Consider the following 16988-nt stretch of genomic DNA (forward strand, 5'->3'; position numbering starts at 1 on the left):
GATCCCCAGAGACAGAGGATCCCCTAAACAGAAGTTTCTAAATAGTGCAAGATTCCTTTGTTATATTGCTATTGTCTTGAAAATGGCGCTGACTTTGGTAAAGACATGAGCCCATGCTTCTGACTCCTAAGTCTCTCTGGATCTCAATTACTTTCTCTACCAAGCTCACATATGAGACAGTTCATACCTTCTGTCACCTGGTTTCCTATAGGTAAGAAAATCTCAAGCAGGACGCCTTCAACATTCTTACCAAGGGTCCATGTTATTTTATAAATAATTTGTACATTCGTTCTTCAACAACAACAGCAAAGCGGTGCCTTTTAAAAGTAAATTATGATTGATTAAGAAATCCAAAAGACAACGCCTTCCATCCATGTTCTTTCTCTGGGAAAATAAACACTGTTTCATGTTGCAGAGCCATTTTCTGAACCATTTGTTCAAGGGTGGCTTCTTTCTGTCAGAATCTACAATTGGCATGAGGTCTATGAATATGTAGTTCACAGGTATTTTTCATATTTCTCTTGCTATTGTTTCCATGAACATGACTCTTTCTTCTTCCTAATCTCTTGCCCCCACATTACCCTCACTAATGCAAGCAAGTCATTTTTAACTTTTTATTATGAAAACTTCAAACACATAAAAGCAGAAAGCATGTTAGAATGCACTCCATGTACCCATTAGTTTCAAGAGCCATCAACTTCAACAATCATTAACTTTCTTCAATCCTTGTTTCATCTATCCTCCATCATACTTTTAATTTTTCTTTTCCGAGTACAGAGAAGCCAAGTATAGACATCAAATCTTTTCATCCAGAAATAGACTTTAATAGGTAAGGGCCTGTTTTAACATAAGCAGGATACAATATCATACCCTAGAAAAGACTAAGACTGACCGAACATCATCTACTCTCCAGTACCTTTTCCATTTTCCCAATTGTCTCATGAAAGATTTTTTCCAGTTCATGTGACCCCATTAAGATCCGAAAAGTTCCACACATTGCATGTAATTTTCAGTGTCTCTTAGAGTCTTTTGATAGATTCCACTTTCCCCTCATTGTTTCTGGGCCATTTCTTTTTTCAAGAAAATATAACCTGCTCACTTCTTGCCAGGACTGGGGAAACAAACGGGTCCCGGTTCACAAATCTGGCTGGAAGATAAAGGCAGTCATGGTTCTCTTGATCCTTGAGCCACAGGGTTGAGCCTGGGCAGCTTTTGGGTGACTCTCTTCTTCTTTTTTCCATTTTCAAAATTTAATATGTTTCATGAATAAAATTTTTATAATGAAAAAACGGGCAAGTAAATAGAAACAAAGAAAGACTTTAATTGTCACTGTGGAAGGGGTACATGCTCCACATTCTGTTCATGGCAATTAGAGGCCATCTCTCCCCAACAATATTTGACCCCAAAACATACACACCGGTCTAGGGAACTCGAGCAGTGGGTTACTTTCTCTCCTTACCACTAGTGCACCAGGAGAGTGGTCGATCTGGCAGGATCCCTTGGAAAGGTTGTTCTCCCCTACCCAAGGGTAAAGGTTCTTAGATGGGTTGTCCCTTTGCCCACTTCTGGGAGAAAAAGGCCTGCCTAACCCTCAGCCCCTTTATAGAGGGGTGAGGCCCCCTTTGAAATAGAGGCCCCTTTGAAACACTCCATTCAGATCTTACTAGGTCCCCCAGGGAATAGCAGTAGAATTTTGAGCCTAGGGTATCAGCTATCACCTTCACCTGTGAGGATCACCCCCACCCCCTGCCTCTCCTTTTGCTTTATATTCAAGAGAGGAGCAGTCCCACCTTGATGCTTCTCATCTAAGTTATATCAGTACAGGTGACAGAGGTCAGGGGTGGTGGGGGTGAGGATTTCACCCTCTGCTGCTTTCAGGATTGGGTACTTTCCAGAAGCAAAGCTGTATAATGGGGATGCTATACTGAAATAATAAATGTGAGTATTATTGATTCTTCTACCATAAATGTTTTGCCTTGCAACAGCCCTGATGGCCCCAGAGGATATCCCCGTGAGGAAAAGGGTAACATTATACGGGAGAATTAAGTCTCTGGCAATTAGACAAAAGAGGTAAAACACAATGCTTCCCCCCTCCCCGGAAGTGAGACAGAAAGAGGGTGGAATACATGGAGAGAGAGAAGGAGGCAGAGACAGAGACAGAGACAGAGATTGAAATTATTTAGCTATATGTGACCTGAAACAATCTTGTGAAAAATCCTACAGGTGGAGGCATTAGATGGATGAGAAAGCCAGATATAGAGGGGGCCATGTGCTGTCCACACTGGGGCCGTTCTGACTGTTATAAGAGGAAAGATTTGTTGCAGTCTGTGCGAAGACACGTCAATCAGAGTGGATTTGGAGAGACTGGACCCACGTCTGCACTCCTGAACTTTCCTCAGCTCCCATTTGCTTTAGAAGAGATTGAGAATGTCTCACCAGCCTGATGGAAGGGTCCAGAAGGCAGCTGAATGTTTTCTGGCAAGCACTCCATGGCCACCCTAATCAGGGTGAGGAGATCTTGGAGCGCCTTGTTCTACAAAATGAGGTGTGCACATGCAGAGATGGCAAGAAGAGCCATTGAGGCATGGGAAGGAAACATTAGCAAGTCTATGCATATTCATTTTTACTACTTTCTTTTAAAAGTCTAATTTTGGTGTGTGTGTTTTATACTGAGAATTCCATATTTATACAGCGTTTCCAGTATATAATTTGTAAATTTACAAAGATACATATATTGCAGGTGTGGGCTCAACATCTTTTATTACTGTTGGTGTATTTGTTTTTCGGTGCTGCTGTGACAAATTACCACAAACTCCATTACTGAATACAACAGAAATGTATTCTCTCACAGTTCTGGGGGCTAGAAATCTGAAAGCAAGGTATTGGCAGGACCATGCTACCTCTGAATCCTCCAGGGGAGGATCCTTCCTTGTCTCTTCCAGCTTCTGGTGCTTATGGCAATCTTCGTGTTCCTTGGCTTGTAGACACCTCACTCCAATCTCTGCCTTCATGTTCACACGGTGTTCTCCTCCTCGTGTGTCTGTGTCTCCGTGTATTCTCTACTCTTTTTTATGAGGGCATCAGTCATATTGGATTGCGGGTCCACCCCAATCGGGTATGCCTTCCTCTTAATGAATTACATCTGTGAAGACACTGTCTCCAAATAAGGTCACCTTGTGAGGTTCAGGGTGGACATGTATTTTTGGGGGGGGCATCATTCAATCCAGTACAATGTCTGATGAAAAATGATCAGAGACCATTGCCACAGCAAATGTGCACTGAGCACCCACATTGAAGTCTCAACTCTGAGTTGCAACCAAATCTCATATGGATCCACAATATTTGAAAGAGGAAAAAAAAAGTTCAGTAAGAAAGGAACACACAGGTTGTATACACGTATCAGCAGAATCCAGAGCATAGCACTCAAACTGGGGACCTCCCCCCGACCGCCGCTGCAAAGCCTCTCTACTATCGCTTATGTCACACCCCTTCCTCCAATCCCCAGACATGATTTTATAAAGGGAGATGGAGGTGTCCATAGATCTTAGAATTGACTCAATGATTGCTTGAAAGAGAGTAGCCAGACTGGAAGAGGCTGAAGAATGTTTAATTCATTGGAGAAATGTAACTGGTCACCCCTGCTCACCTGTAGTAACCATTGGATTGTGTACTCAGAAAGTAGGATTATTTATGGAAAGCAAACAAGTTTCTTTGTATTTCCACAACAACCTATACCGTATGCTGTATTAAATTTTGAGCTCCTGTTAGCAAGATAGTTTGTATCCATGTGGCTCCCTTTCAATTTATGGTGTCCATATCCCTCTAGTGGTTTAGAACTTCACCTAAAACCGGACGTATCTCATATTAGCATTTTGGACCAGCCCGCAGATAATGGAAGGCAATGCCATCTAATGTTTAAAAGCAAAGTGTATATTTTGGACTTGGAGAGACCAGTTTCAGATCCTACTTCTGCCGCTTAATAGGAGTCTCACATGGCAATGTGTAAGCTACCTAACTTCTCTGATTCCCAGTTTACTCATCTGGAAAAAGGAGGACTATGATTCCTGTCGCTTAGGGTTGTGGTGAGGCTGAGATGAATGATATGACTATATACCCAGGACAAAATAGGTGCTCAATATATATATAAGCTATGGATAAGATTCACATTCTTGCTCCATTCTGGAATCTGCCCCCAGGATCAGGGGAGGGTTCTGTATCACCTCCAGAGCAACCTAGCACAGCGTTTTCCAGCTGTGCTACCACAGAATGTAGCCCTGGCTTTAGGATCATTTTACGCACCATCCCTGAGCTTCAGTGGTTTTTGTCATTAAAAATAACTTGGTATCCTTCGCTTAAAGATGAGTGATGTAATATTCTGCTGTCAGCTGATATTTTTGTGTGAGTACCTCGCCCACTTGAAAATATTTACAGTCATTACCCTTGACGTCCTTTCCAGTAGATGATCAAAAAGATTCATTCACCCACACACTTCATATTTTGACTGTTTGATATGCACAAGGTACTGTCCTAGGCTTTAGGGGCACATCAGTGAAGAAAGTGTGCTAACAAGCAGAATTCTGATCCCGTGAAGCTTACATTGTAGCAAAATAATGGTGAATGGATAGAACCATGGACCGACTTGCTGGCCACAGACTTTGCTGTATTTTCCAGAGAAACCAGACAGGATAGACAATCTTTTCCTATCTTGGTAGGAACGTGACCAACTCCATTGAACTTGCTTATCTATTGTTGTATTTGGCAGTGATAAGTATCATATTTGCTTAGCCACCCCTTGCGCTTTACAAAGCAGTTGCACACACTGTACCTCATTTAATCTTCCTAGCCATGCTGTTGGCAGGCATCACACAGCCAAGAGATAGGGAGGAAGCCATATCTTCTGATTCCAAATCCCATCCGTGTTTCTCAGGGCATAACTAGTAAAGGCAGCTCCAACCCAATGAGGCCTGAGAAAATGGATGATCACAAAGCACGGTGTGCAGGGTGAGAGAGAGAGAGAGAGAGAAGAAAAAAGAGTGTGTGCGTGCGCGGGCACACACCGCATGGTCCTGTGCCTGTTTTGGTCACAGAAGGAGAGTTTTTCAAAGAATGAAGAACAATTGCCTCAGTGCAATCTATGGTGCTTCCACAGCCCGGGGATTAGTACCATTATGTGCTGGCCTGCTGGTTGAATCCACCACTCGCAGGATGAATGGGCCAGGTCCTCCCTTCTCAAGCACCACAGTGTCTGATATGCTCAAGGCTTACTTATGCTCACTGTGCACAGATCTCCCTGGCAGCAAGGTCCACACTCTTGATGACATGGGAAAGGAAAAGATACTCATTTTCTATCCCTATCCTCATTTCGAGTTGAGCACCCTCTATAGTCCGCCAGGGCTGGGGTGGGAATAAGGGGCTGATATGGAGAAGCAGCATGCCACAACCAGTCCAAACTTGCTTCTCTGATTTAGGTCAGGGACATGGCAGCCCCTGAGACTGCTCCCACTGGTGGTGTCCAAAGGCCATGAACATGGCTTGTGGGTGGTGATTCCTTACTGCAACAGTAGGGTGCAGTACGCAGTAGGGTACGGAAGAAGGGGAAGGCTACTGCTGCCCACAGGTTCTTTGCAGGGTAAATACAGTGCATTTCTCTAGTTCCCCCCTTGCTTGCCCATCTCCACTTTGCTGCCACTTGCACTCATGGGACTATTTTCAGCATACATGTGAAAACACGAATGCTGATGGGAACAGACGGTGGGGCTGCTGTGAGGGAAACCCTAGCATAAAGGTCTAATTGGGTCCTGCTCTAAGCCCAGCACCTTCCACTCTCCTGGCATGCCCACTTCTGACAATTTTCTTGACACTGATCATTCAGAGGCACTTTTCAAAATCTACCTCCTAGACTTAGTCTCACACAACCTCATCACACATCCACACATTGCTTGCCAGGACTGGAGAGACACAAGTGTTCTGATTAGGAGCCTGTCTGGGGAATGCTGGGCACTATGGTTTTCCTGGCCCTTGGACCACAAGGTCCATGTGGGCGTCCTCCTCCCAACCTCCAAAATTCTGTACCCTGCCCTGTCGGAGTCTACTGAGAAAGGGCAGAGGGCTTTGGGGTTGTTAACCACATGATGATGAGAGGGAGAGGCCATTTCTCCTCTGCTTCAGCAGAGTCCTGGGTTGAGTCCTGTGGATGGCCAGAGTCTGGTGTTGACATTCTTCAGGAGTTTTCAGTCTACGTATTTGTGAATTACAGGTTCCAAGCCTCATATGAAAGCTTGGCATGCCATGGACTGAGGTTTGCTAGGGCAAGCAGTCTTATTTTCCAGAGCTGGAAGGAGGAAGGGGTTGCTGGGAGACTCGTTGTGAGTCCTGAGGAAAACTTTGTGTGAGGGCAGCACTGGATCACAGGGCAGGATTCCCTTGGCCTCCCTCCTCATTTCTCTCCTTGCTCCCAGATATGTGGCCACCGCCTTGCATGCTAATCTTCTATTCCCTGTTATGGTATGTAGGTTGTTTGTGTTCCTTCATCCGCCTTGCACATGAGCGTTTTGTCTTCTCTTGAGCTGGGATTCCTGAGACCACTGGTTGAGCAGAACAACAGATACATCTGCTTTCCTCCTGCAGCTACATTCTAAGATAGCCATGTCAGGGGGCAGGGAGGCCTCACTGCAGGAAGAGGGAGCGGTGAAAAGGAAGAGCTGAGAAGCAGGGGCCATGACTCTGGACTTTGGAGCTGTTCGGGCTGGGGTCAAGGACTGAGTTCTTCTGTGCCCAAGACTCACGGGAGGTTGTGGGTGCCGCCCACTCACTGTAACTGCTCCTCAGGGCTGGGGACCATGTTGCCCCCTTCCAAGATTCTTTCAGTAGTCTGTGTGTGTAGTGGGGGACAAGACACAGAGAAGGAAACAGAGAGAGAGAGAGAGAGAGAGAGAGAGAAACTAAACTGTGCATATACGTGATGTTGGAAGCTACCAGGTCAGTGTTTCTGAGATTCCATCTCTTATCAGAAACCTCCTTGAACTTTGGTTTTGTAACCTGTAAAATGGGGCCAATTTGACATGCTTCCTATGTGAATTTAAGTAATATGTGTGAATCTTCAGCCATACTGCCTGCAAACCTGTGTTGTACACGGTGATTTGTTTGCAGATGAACTTGATTGGAAGGAAGGTGGTGAGGAGCTTGCCTTCCTGAGAGGGACAGTGTGGGTTTGGCAGAGCTGCTTCAGAGTCCATGATTGGATACGGGGTGAGGACGGGGCCATTCCATGTACCTCCACGCAGAATGCAGCTCAGCTCGGGCACCTGGGTCCTGGCAGCTTTGTGAGCTGATCAGGGGTAATGTCAACATCACAATGGTGGAGGCTACAGTGAGGCTCTCTCAGAGGGCTGCTTGTAGTGTGCAGATTGCCCTTGTTAGTGACTTGTATCGCCCTTTGGGCACTCCCAGACACAACTACTGTGGGAATCTCATCAACGTCGTGTTGATGTCAACAGTGTGAGCTCTGAGTCAAACTCACAGTAGTGTGAGCTCTGAGTCAAGGTAATTGTTTGCATCAGCGTACAGAAAACTGGTATAAATATTTGCAAACATATGGTGTGTAGAGAAGTATATATATGTATATATAGTTATTATAATAATTATCATTATTATAATATTCCTGACTATGCATTGAAGGTGTACATATAAATGTTAGCACAGGTAAACTCTGATTCTTGGGATTAGGCTTAATATTTTCCAGCCACCTTATTCTTCTAGGGCTTGCAGAAATGTGTGCAATGATCAAGCTCCTTTCCTGCAATCACAGAATACAAAACACTACAAAATAAGTTCCATCCTTTCTTGATCGTCAAGGCCCAACGGAAGTCATGCACACTGTGATATATGCTTTTTGAACTCCTGTGCTGCTTCAGGGGCTCACAGCTCTCATGACAGGCAGCAGTTGAACCTTTTGCATTTCTTCTACTCTTTAGTTGCAATTTCTTGTTGTTGAAGCTCCTTCATGATAAGAACCATATTTTGTAATAACTCCCTTGCAACAGTAACCACCGAGTCAATGAATGTGATGGGTCAGGTGCTGCTGAGCCAGAGCATCACTGACGAAAGCAGTCCATGGACTCTTGCCGCTTCGCAAAAGTTTGTTACCTCTCTGCGGTAAGTACAGCATTTGAGAGTATAAGTTTAGGAAGTTTTATAGCGTAAGAATATATGTTTAGGAAGTTTTATAGCATGCAGTGAGAGTCATTTGGATGTTGAAATAATCAGGGCTTGTATTTTGTATGTCTTTGCTATATTTTTCTTCTTTCTAGTCGTTCGTTCACTTTCCTTGTGTTACAGGAATGTATTGATCCATGAGTGACTGATGTACAAAAAAAATTAAATGCTTCTCCTTTATAACAGAGAGCTCGAGAAGCAACAGTTTGGAGCTTCGTGAAGTTCAGCTGATGTATTTTCTGCAGCATGTATATAAAGCAGGAGTCATTATTCATGTATTTGGAGATGTAAACGGAAGGTGGCCCGAGGGAGATAACTTCGACCAGGTCCCCAAGCTACTGATCAAGTAGACACTCTGGCTTCAGGACCAGCATACTTCCCCACAACATGCATGGTTTACATCAATGGCTACTTACCAGGATTTCCAAAGTGCAGATAATCCAACCGTGGTGGGGCTTTTCACTTCCCCACATCATGTGGGCCAGTGATGCCTTCAGAGCAGTTCAGCAGCCTTTATGGAAGTGACTGCAGCAGGGCTCTGAAGCATCTTGGTGGAGCTCGTCTCTGAAAAGAGGGAGACACATTCAAGCATGTTATCTAAAGCAGTGTATGAAGAGAAAACAGAGTCAAAAGATACTAAATGTCCATCTGGAGGGAGGTGGGTACGCAAAGTCCTTGATTGCTGTTTCTGGGTCATCAGGGCTATTGGAGTGCGCAGAAGATAGGTGTGTGTGCCTTAGAGAAGCTCATTTATAAAATAATCTGCCCTCCCAATTTAAGACTTGGATGGCCCCAGTGGCCATTCTCTTCTCTGTTCCTTTCTTCTCGTGGTCTCTGGCCTCATTCTCACTGGCTCAGAACAGCAAAATGTTTATTCCTTTCCCAGGATGGGCCTGGACCCTGTACCCTGAGACCCAACCCTGCAAAAGCCATATCTGGACCCAGGTTTACCCTGCAGAAGGGGCTCCACACACCATAAAGCTTATTTCTTTGGGGGTCTCATTTGATAGGATCATTCCTTAGCAAGTTTGGCCAAAAGCAGGAAGAGGACAGAATGAAGTAGGGTCTCTCTCCCTCTCTCTCTCTGTCTCTCTCTCTCTCTTTCTCTCTCTCTCACACACACACACACAAACACACACACACACACAGACAAAAACACACACACACACACACACAGAGAGGGGTCTAATGAGAACAGATCACATGCACATTCATGTGGAGTGTGTGTGTGTGTGTGTGTTTGTGTGTGTGCGTGTGTGTGTGTGTGTCCATCAATCTAGATGATAATGGTCCACAAGGCTCAGTGGGCTCAGTGGCCCTTACTTCTCTGACTTGGTGAGAAAGCAGGCCTTCGGGTAGTAAGGGTGTTTAAAAAGTCAGTGGAAGGGCAGTTCTGTAGTTCTGGAGTGTCTGTTCCACTTGGAGCTGAGCCAGCCTTCAGAGGAGAGGTCTGTTTTAAGCAAGACAAGGTCACAGCGAGGCCCTGCCACTCAGCCTCAGACTCAGAATCGAGCTCATGCACACTGAAGTAGCAGTGGCACACAGGAAACTGAGGCAGGTGCCCAGACATAGAGACTGTGGCTTCCATGTGGTCATCAGAAGCTTCTGTGGTTCAGTGGGCAGGCTTGTTACCAGTGTAAGAGGATGCAAGAGTAATCCCACACTCTGACTTGCCAGCAGATGTGAGCTTTATAAGCCTACCTGGAGAGGCAGGCTGTCTCTCAAAGCTTTACTCTTCCAATTGTTTGCTAAGTGAACTTGGCCAGTCCAGCTGACCTCCTTGAGCGGCAGACCTCTCACAGGTAGCATGGTATTATGACACAACCCACCTAACGGGTTGTTTGGAGTGTTAAATGTTAGTAAAGTGCCCACAAGTGTGCCTCATGCATAGTAGATACTCAACAGACATGCAGAATCAACAAATAGGCAGGTGCCTAACCTCAGCTAGAAGAGTTCAGGAGGGCCAGAATGCCTAGCTGACATCTACCCACTCCAGTAACTCCCTATTTTGCAACTCCTCCTGCATGCTCCAGCTCTCCCCTTGATACAAGTTCCCGGCGCCCTCCTGCCTACTCAAAGCTGCCGCTCCAAGGATGCTCTCTGCCACCCCTGTGCTATTGATTTCATGTCTCTCCACCGGGTGCTTGCCTTCAGCACAATGGTATTTCTTCCACCTGAAGTAAACCTTTTCCTGACTCCCTCTTTCCCCACCAGATGCCGCCTGATTTCTCTGCTCCCCATTGCTGCAAAACTCCTTGTGAAACTTGTCCATACTCATTGATTCCTCTCCTCCCATTCTCTCTTAAAGCTGTCCCAAGCAGGCTTTTTCACACAGTCCCCCAAAGAAGCTGCTCTTATTAAGGTCACCAGGAACCTCCGCACTGCTAAATGCAATGGTTAATTCTCACCCCTCTTCTTATTTCCCCTGACATCAGCAGTTTGAGCAGAGTGGACCGCTGGATACCTCTTGAGACACTTTTATTCACATAGTTCCCAGGTCACTCTTGGTTTTCCTCCATGCGTCACTGGTGCCAATTTCCCCATCTCCTCAGCTGGTGTCTCCTCTTCTTTCTGATCCCTTTATGCTGCAGGGCTCTGTTCGTGACCTTCTGCCCTCCTCTGTGTGCTCTCCCTCCCTAGCGGAGCTCATGTAGTCTCGTGGCTTTTAAGCGCCATCCACATATATGTAGGTATAGATCTTTCAGCCAAATTCCTGACTTGTATATACAACTGCCTACTTGACTCACATGGATGTCAGAGAGACAGCTTAACTCAATGTGTACAAAACTGAATTTTTGAACCCCTCCCCACCTACAAAGCCTATTCTCACTGCAGCACTCCCCAGTAGACTGGAATTGATACCAATCCCAGTCTAGTTGTTGCTCAGGCAAAAAAAAAACCCTGGAGTCAGCCTTGGTCCTTGCTGACATGCCACATTCAAACCATCAGGAATTCTGTTGGGTCTACCTCAAAATGTTTCCAGAACCTGTGCAGTTCTCACCATGTCTACAGACACCAGGATGGTCCAAACCACCATTATCTCTAGCCTGGCTTGCAGCAGTAGCTTCCTACCTGGTTTCCACGCTCCCACTACCCTCGCCTGAATTCACTCTATTCTCGGCATAGTAAGTAATCAAAGTGATCCCTTCCAAACGTGTGTCAGATCACATGACTCCTCTGTTCCACCCCTCACTGCTTCCCTCCTTCTTCCCCCCACATTTCACCCCAAGCAAGAGCTAAGGTCCTTAAAACGGCCTCCCAGGCCCTACATAATGTGGGATTCTGTTAATCTCTCTGACCTCATCTCCTGCTCTCGTCCTTTTGGCTCACTCTACAGCAACCACGCTGGCCTCTCTGCCATTTCTCAAACGTGGTAGTCACTCCCTGGCCTTAGAGCGTTTGCACCAGCTGGACCTTCTGCCCGGACAGTACTTTCTTTATATATCCGCAAGGCAAACCCTCTCACCTTCTTCATTTCTTTCCTCCAATGTCACCCCTCCAATGAAGCCTACCTGCGTACCCTTGCATATGGCAGTGAATGCTCTACTCCCTTTCTCTTCTCCCATTCTCAACGACCCGAATGCACCCTACCCTGCTGTGTGTTAGCTTACCACCACCACCACCACCACCTGCCCCACCCAAAGTGATTGTCTCCTTCTACCCTTCTATATAATTAGTAATGTAAAAGGTTTGATTTTATTTTCTGTTTCCTTGCTCTTGTATGTACCATTCACGGGGGCCAGGGTGCTTGAGATTTGTTCACCTATGAATCCCAGTTGACTAGACTGGCACATAGTAGACCTTAATAAGCACTCGTTGAAAGAGTGAATGGATGAATCATTGGATAATCACAACATGCAAAATAATATAGGCTACATTATTATTGAGACTACACAGGCCTCCGTGGTCCAAGTTACAGGAGGAATCTCAACCACTTCTCATGTGTTGCACATCTGGAGATAACATTGGCAACACTGGTGTCATTTGCCACAGGAACTGGGGCGGAAGTCGACCAGTCAAGAACTGGGCCTGATTTTTACTATCTGTGTATAGACTCTGCCTTCCCCTCCAAATCACCCTTGTGAGCTTTGCAAGCCTGTTGCATGATGAGCAGTGCAAGCCTAGAGCCCACTTCTCCTCCAATCTCTGAGCCCCAGATTACTCCAGTTATTCTTCTATGTAGTCTTGGCTGAGCTGAGCCCCTCCTTTGACAAAGTGCCCTCACAGGGATTTTCAAAGAAATTCCATCTGCTCTTTGACATTTAACTGTTCCATGGCTCACGAGCCCTGGAGGAATCTGTGTACAGGTCTCAGTACATCTTCGTAAGAATCACCCTTCTCCACCTCCACCACGACTCCAAAATAATTTCCTCCAGAAGACCAGAATTCTACCTTTCTGCCAAAGAAAAGAGTCGGGGGGATCCTGCCCGCTACCCACCTCACAGGAGCCAACGTGAGCCCAGGCCGAATCCAAATCTCCCTTTGGTCATGGCCATTGTCTGCTCTGCACTTGCCTGCTGGGGCCAAGGCCGCAACACTGGGCCCAAGGAGGATGCCCTGGAACCTGTCTTTTTTTCATGGGCAGATGCCCGCTGTTTGCTGTCTGTCAACATCTTATCCCGGTTGCTCTGCTCAAGGGAAGAGGTCTGCCAGTACCTTCTGCATTGGCAACAGTATCGGAGCAATGTCACAGGCTCAGAAACATTGTTGTTTGCTTGGTCCACCGTGGGAAAGCCAGGACCTAGGATTTTGAGGACTGATGGAGGGTGCTGGGTAGTTAAGTTTCTGGGGAATGTGTTGTGATGGGGAAGTCCACTTGTCTTGGAAGGAAATGCTCACTCCACACATATGATCCCTCAAACATGCCTGGCAATAGGGCCCCAGCCCTTCCAAATAAAGGGACAGACTGCCACAGCTAATCCTGAAAGTGCAGATTAATTTTATTTTCCCACACCTCCTCACCTGACCCCGGCATGTTCCCTGTCACTCCTACCCTGCCATGTGTCCAAGTTTGAAAACAGAAGACTTTCCCAGCCCCAGCTGTCCTGGAGATGGAGTCTTTCCCTGTAGCATAGCAGCATGGGCTTCAGACTTGGCAGGCCCTGGGTCCACCTGCAAGGCTGCCAGTGACCAGCCAGCTGATCCTGGCAACTTGCTTGTGAGATCTGAGTTGGGGTTTTCTCCTCTGTAAACTCGGCCTGGCCTGGTGGCATCTCCCTTGCAGGACTACTGCAAAGTTAGAGACAATGCATGAAAACAGCAATCAAAGTGCCTGGAACAATTTAGGCACGCGGTAAATGCCAGCTGCCAAGTTTGCTAGGCTTTGGGCAGCTTGGGGCTCTCTATCCTTGAGTTATCCTAACAACTGGAGTGTTCTAGGACCCAGAAACTCAATCGCTTTTCAGAGTCATCCTTGCACCTAAAACTGCAGCTTTCCCACTTGCTTTGTGGAACCTCCGCTGGGGTGGGGCCAGTTTAGGTTTCAGATTTACTCAGCAAGAGGCTTGCACCTGGATGTCTCATCTGGATGCCCCGCAAAGCTCAAAGAATTTTTGTAAATGGCACGGTGAATGTTTTCTTTTTCTCTCCACCTTCCAGAAGCCCCTTTCCCTGCCTCTCCCTCACCCCTGTCTTTCATTTCACAGCCACCGGAAGTCCCGCCCTTCTTCAGCCTTTATCTAATCAAAGGAAGTTTAACTCTTTGCAGTACTCCTGTAGTGTGTTAGGGAGACTGAACCCCCAGGCCACAAGAGAATAAGCCTGGCCCATTGATCGCTTCCTTCTTGCGCTAGGGCAGGTCACCTGTCACCCAATCCCTTGTTTCCCAGTCCCCTGCAGAGCCTCCTGCCTGAGGCCTTCAGGATTCCAGCAGTCATCTCTCTGACAGGGCAGCTGGAGGTATTCTCCCAGTCTTTCTCCTCTTATACTGCTGGTTCTCTGACTGAATTAAGCTTCTTGGCCCGTACTTGCAAAGAACCATTTTAGACCATTGGATGATAACTTGCCACCAGAGCCAAAGAAAGCATGGATTCAGACAGGGTTGGGGAAGACATTACCTCTTCCCCTGAGCTAGCCGGAGGAGCATCCTGTTAAATGGGCAGTAATCACACCGGCCTGGCAGAGATAATATGTGGCATGCCTCTGGGACAGGCAGGTGCTCAACAAATCTTTTTACTCTGCAGCTCTCCCACTTACTAGCTGACTGACCTGGGGCTGACTGACTGCTGTAAGCCCCCTTGGGTAAAAGGGCGGGTGGGGGGAGGAATGTAATCCGGCCTGGTCCCCAGAAGGATTGGATGCCGCGGCCAGGGTTACTCACACCTCTTCCCCTGCCTTCACGTGGTGTTTCTTTTGAGGACAGAGACCTTGAGAGTGCACTAGCAGGCAGAGACCGGCAGCAGGGTGGCCTAGAGGAAAGCACTGTGGGTTTGCAGGGAATGGACATAGGGTCTTGTCTAGGATCTCTCTCTTGCCACTTCTGTGGCTCTAGAAGAGAAAGTCACCGAGGAACCTGGACCTCAGATTCCCACCTTGTTTACCTCTGGAGGTGGTATTGATAAATACAACTCCTCCCAGGGCAAAGAACAGGCCTTTTGATTTTCTGCAGCTCCAGTTTCTAACACACTGTCTGAATCCCAGAAGGCGCTCACCATTTTCTGGCTTGCTGAATGAATTTGGAGCTGCTGATGGGGTCATAGTTACTACTTTTGTTTGAAGCCTCCTTGGCCTGCAAGCTGAGGAGAGTGGGTCCCTGGGCCTTCTCCAGAAGGTCATTTGCTAGCCTACCCTGCACCTAGTGACGTTACTTTGCACACAGCTGGAAGCAGCGTAAGCCTGGATGTCAAGAAGGAAGAAGGTAGCCTGACCACTCTTGTGTGTGTTATAGCTGCTACCATGAGCCCCACAGGGCTAGGTTGGGCACTTGTCACTAGTGCTCCCCAGCTGGGGACCTAGTTCATGCAGTGCTTAGCTCTTGGAGAAAAGGTGGTAGGATTTGCGCCTGATCCCACATGACTTAGTATAGCATGGGCCATCGTGCCAGGTACCAATCCGGACTTACTCCATTGCCCCTTTGCCCCCTTGGACACACACACTTTTAAACAATGTGTGCACCCTAACGAACCATAGTTCCTGAGAGAAGTGCAAGGTTACCTTTCGGAGATGCCACAGGTGGAGCCTTTTCTCTGGCTCATCCAGTATCTCAGAAGTTCTGCTTTTTTATAGCCTTTTCTCGAATTATTTCAGAGTTGTTATTATTAACCATTTTTATTGTCATTAGTTTAAAGTCAGCCACAACACCCACCCTTTGAGGGTCTGCCCCGCTCACTTCTTCCCTTGCCTCATTCCTTGTTCTCCACTTTCCCCTTCATATAACCTTAACAGTTCGGTGAAGAGTTTATTTCCAAATGTCCACGCTACCTTCAGTGCCTCCATTTTTACTCCCTCCCCTTCTTCTCTATTATTTCCAAACCTCAGATTGTCCCCTCACCAAGATTTTCTGACGGTCTCATCTTTTTTTATTTCTGAAGTACCCCATGACAACCTTTTCCCCTGCAACCACCCCTTCTCTCTGCCCTCCTCCTCTCAAGATGATTTATGTGTATTTTCTACTTCCGTGGCAGGCACCCTGTGATGTCCCCTTCTTTTTGCCAGTGCTCCCTCCCCTATGCTGGGTGGAGTATCCAATCAAATATCTAATACATAATATTTTCATCATATATTCTGATCGCATATTTCAGTCCCCCCCAAACTTATTTAAGTGTCTCTTGAATTTTCACACATCCTATGGTGCTCCCTTCCCTGGCCCACTCCCCAAGACAGGTCACATAAGGTTTTTTACATTTTCATGGCACTTCAGGCTCGTTCTCTATCCCAGCATTTACTGCACTGCCAGTTTACCTAATTTTTTTTCCCACATAATCTAGAACATTCTTTGGACCTGGAGGATGTGTACTAGGGAGTATCCCTAGAATCTAGACTGGTGCCTCACATAACAGGTGGTCAGAAAATGCGCAAGACGTACTAGTTGTTAGGCTTTTATTTTTCTCTGTGTTCTGTAGTCACAATGCACAATCATGGAACGCGTTAAGTCTTTATATAACATACACAAAAATGCAGGAGGATTATACAGATGAGCTTGTTTTATTTTATGTTTTTCCCTTTTATGACCTGGCTATTTTACTGAAGAATCCATTCAAATATTTAAAGTGCACTCAAGTGAAATCCTATGTACTATATATTTCATATAATAGAATATCATGAAAATGGTTTTTGTTTTAAAAAACTGTTAAAACTCTTGTGAGGAACCTGTACAGGCAACAGGAAAACAAGTCCTCACAAACTTATTAATACTTAGAATGTGTCCTTTTACCAAAATCTTATGATGAATATAACTTGTGAACATCCGGTAATTAAAGGGAGGAAAAGCAGCAATATTGAAATAAGACCTAAATCATAATGTTACCCACAGAAACACAAACACTAACACCAAATATTTTGTTTTCTCTTCATTTCCTTTCTTTCCAAATCAGTAATACCCATTGTCCTGGGGCACTCTGGCTCTTCTAGTTGCCCCTCCTCACCAAGTGATAGCTGTGACTTATACTTCACTAGCTGCATGAGGAGTTGCTGATGGTAGCATTTGAAGGAAGCTGAAATTGGAACTGGAACTTGCACAGGATCTGGCAGGGGCTGGAACTCTGGAATGGGTTTGGGCCTGGACATCAGTTAGTGCTTTGTATTTGGCTGTGTCTCTGGCCTTCAGCTGTTTCATA

The 16988-nt window shown here is 46.2% G+C and overlaps 1 protein-coding gene across 3 annotated transcripts in view; it reads left to right on the forward strand.

Moving 5' to 3' along the window:
• The first annotated feature begins 8088 nt into the window (after nucleotides 1-8088).
• The window catches only part of FOXR2 (forkhead box R2), a 135022-nt gene continuing 126122 nt past the window's right edge, over nucleotides 8089-16988 (forward strand). For 2 of the 3 annotated variants that reach the window (XM_055106434.2, XM_055106432.2), the window contains exon 1: nucleotides 8093-8154. The gene's annotated coding sequence lies outside the window, so the exon portion shown is untranslated. Of the gene's footprint in view, nucleotides 8155-16988 lie in introns of all 3 variants that reach the window. The other variant, XM_055106430.2, reaches the window with a different exon arrangement.

This window comes from Pan paniscus, chromosome X (assembly GCF_029289425.2).
Source record: "Pan paniscus chromosome X, NHGRI_mPanPan1-v2.0_pri, whole genome shotgun sequence".
NCBI classification, from domain to species: Eukaryota; Metazoa; Chordata; class Mammalia; order Primates; family Hominidae; genus Pan; species Pan paniscus.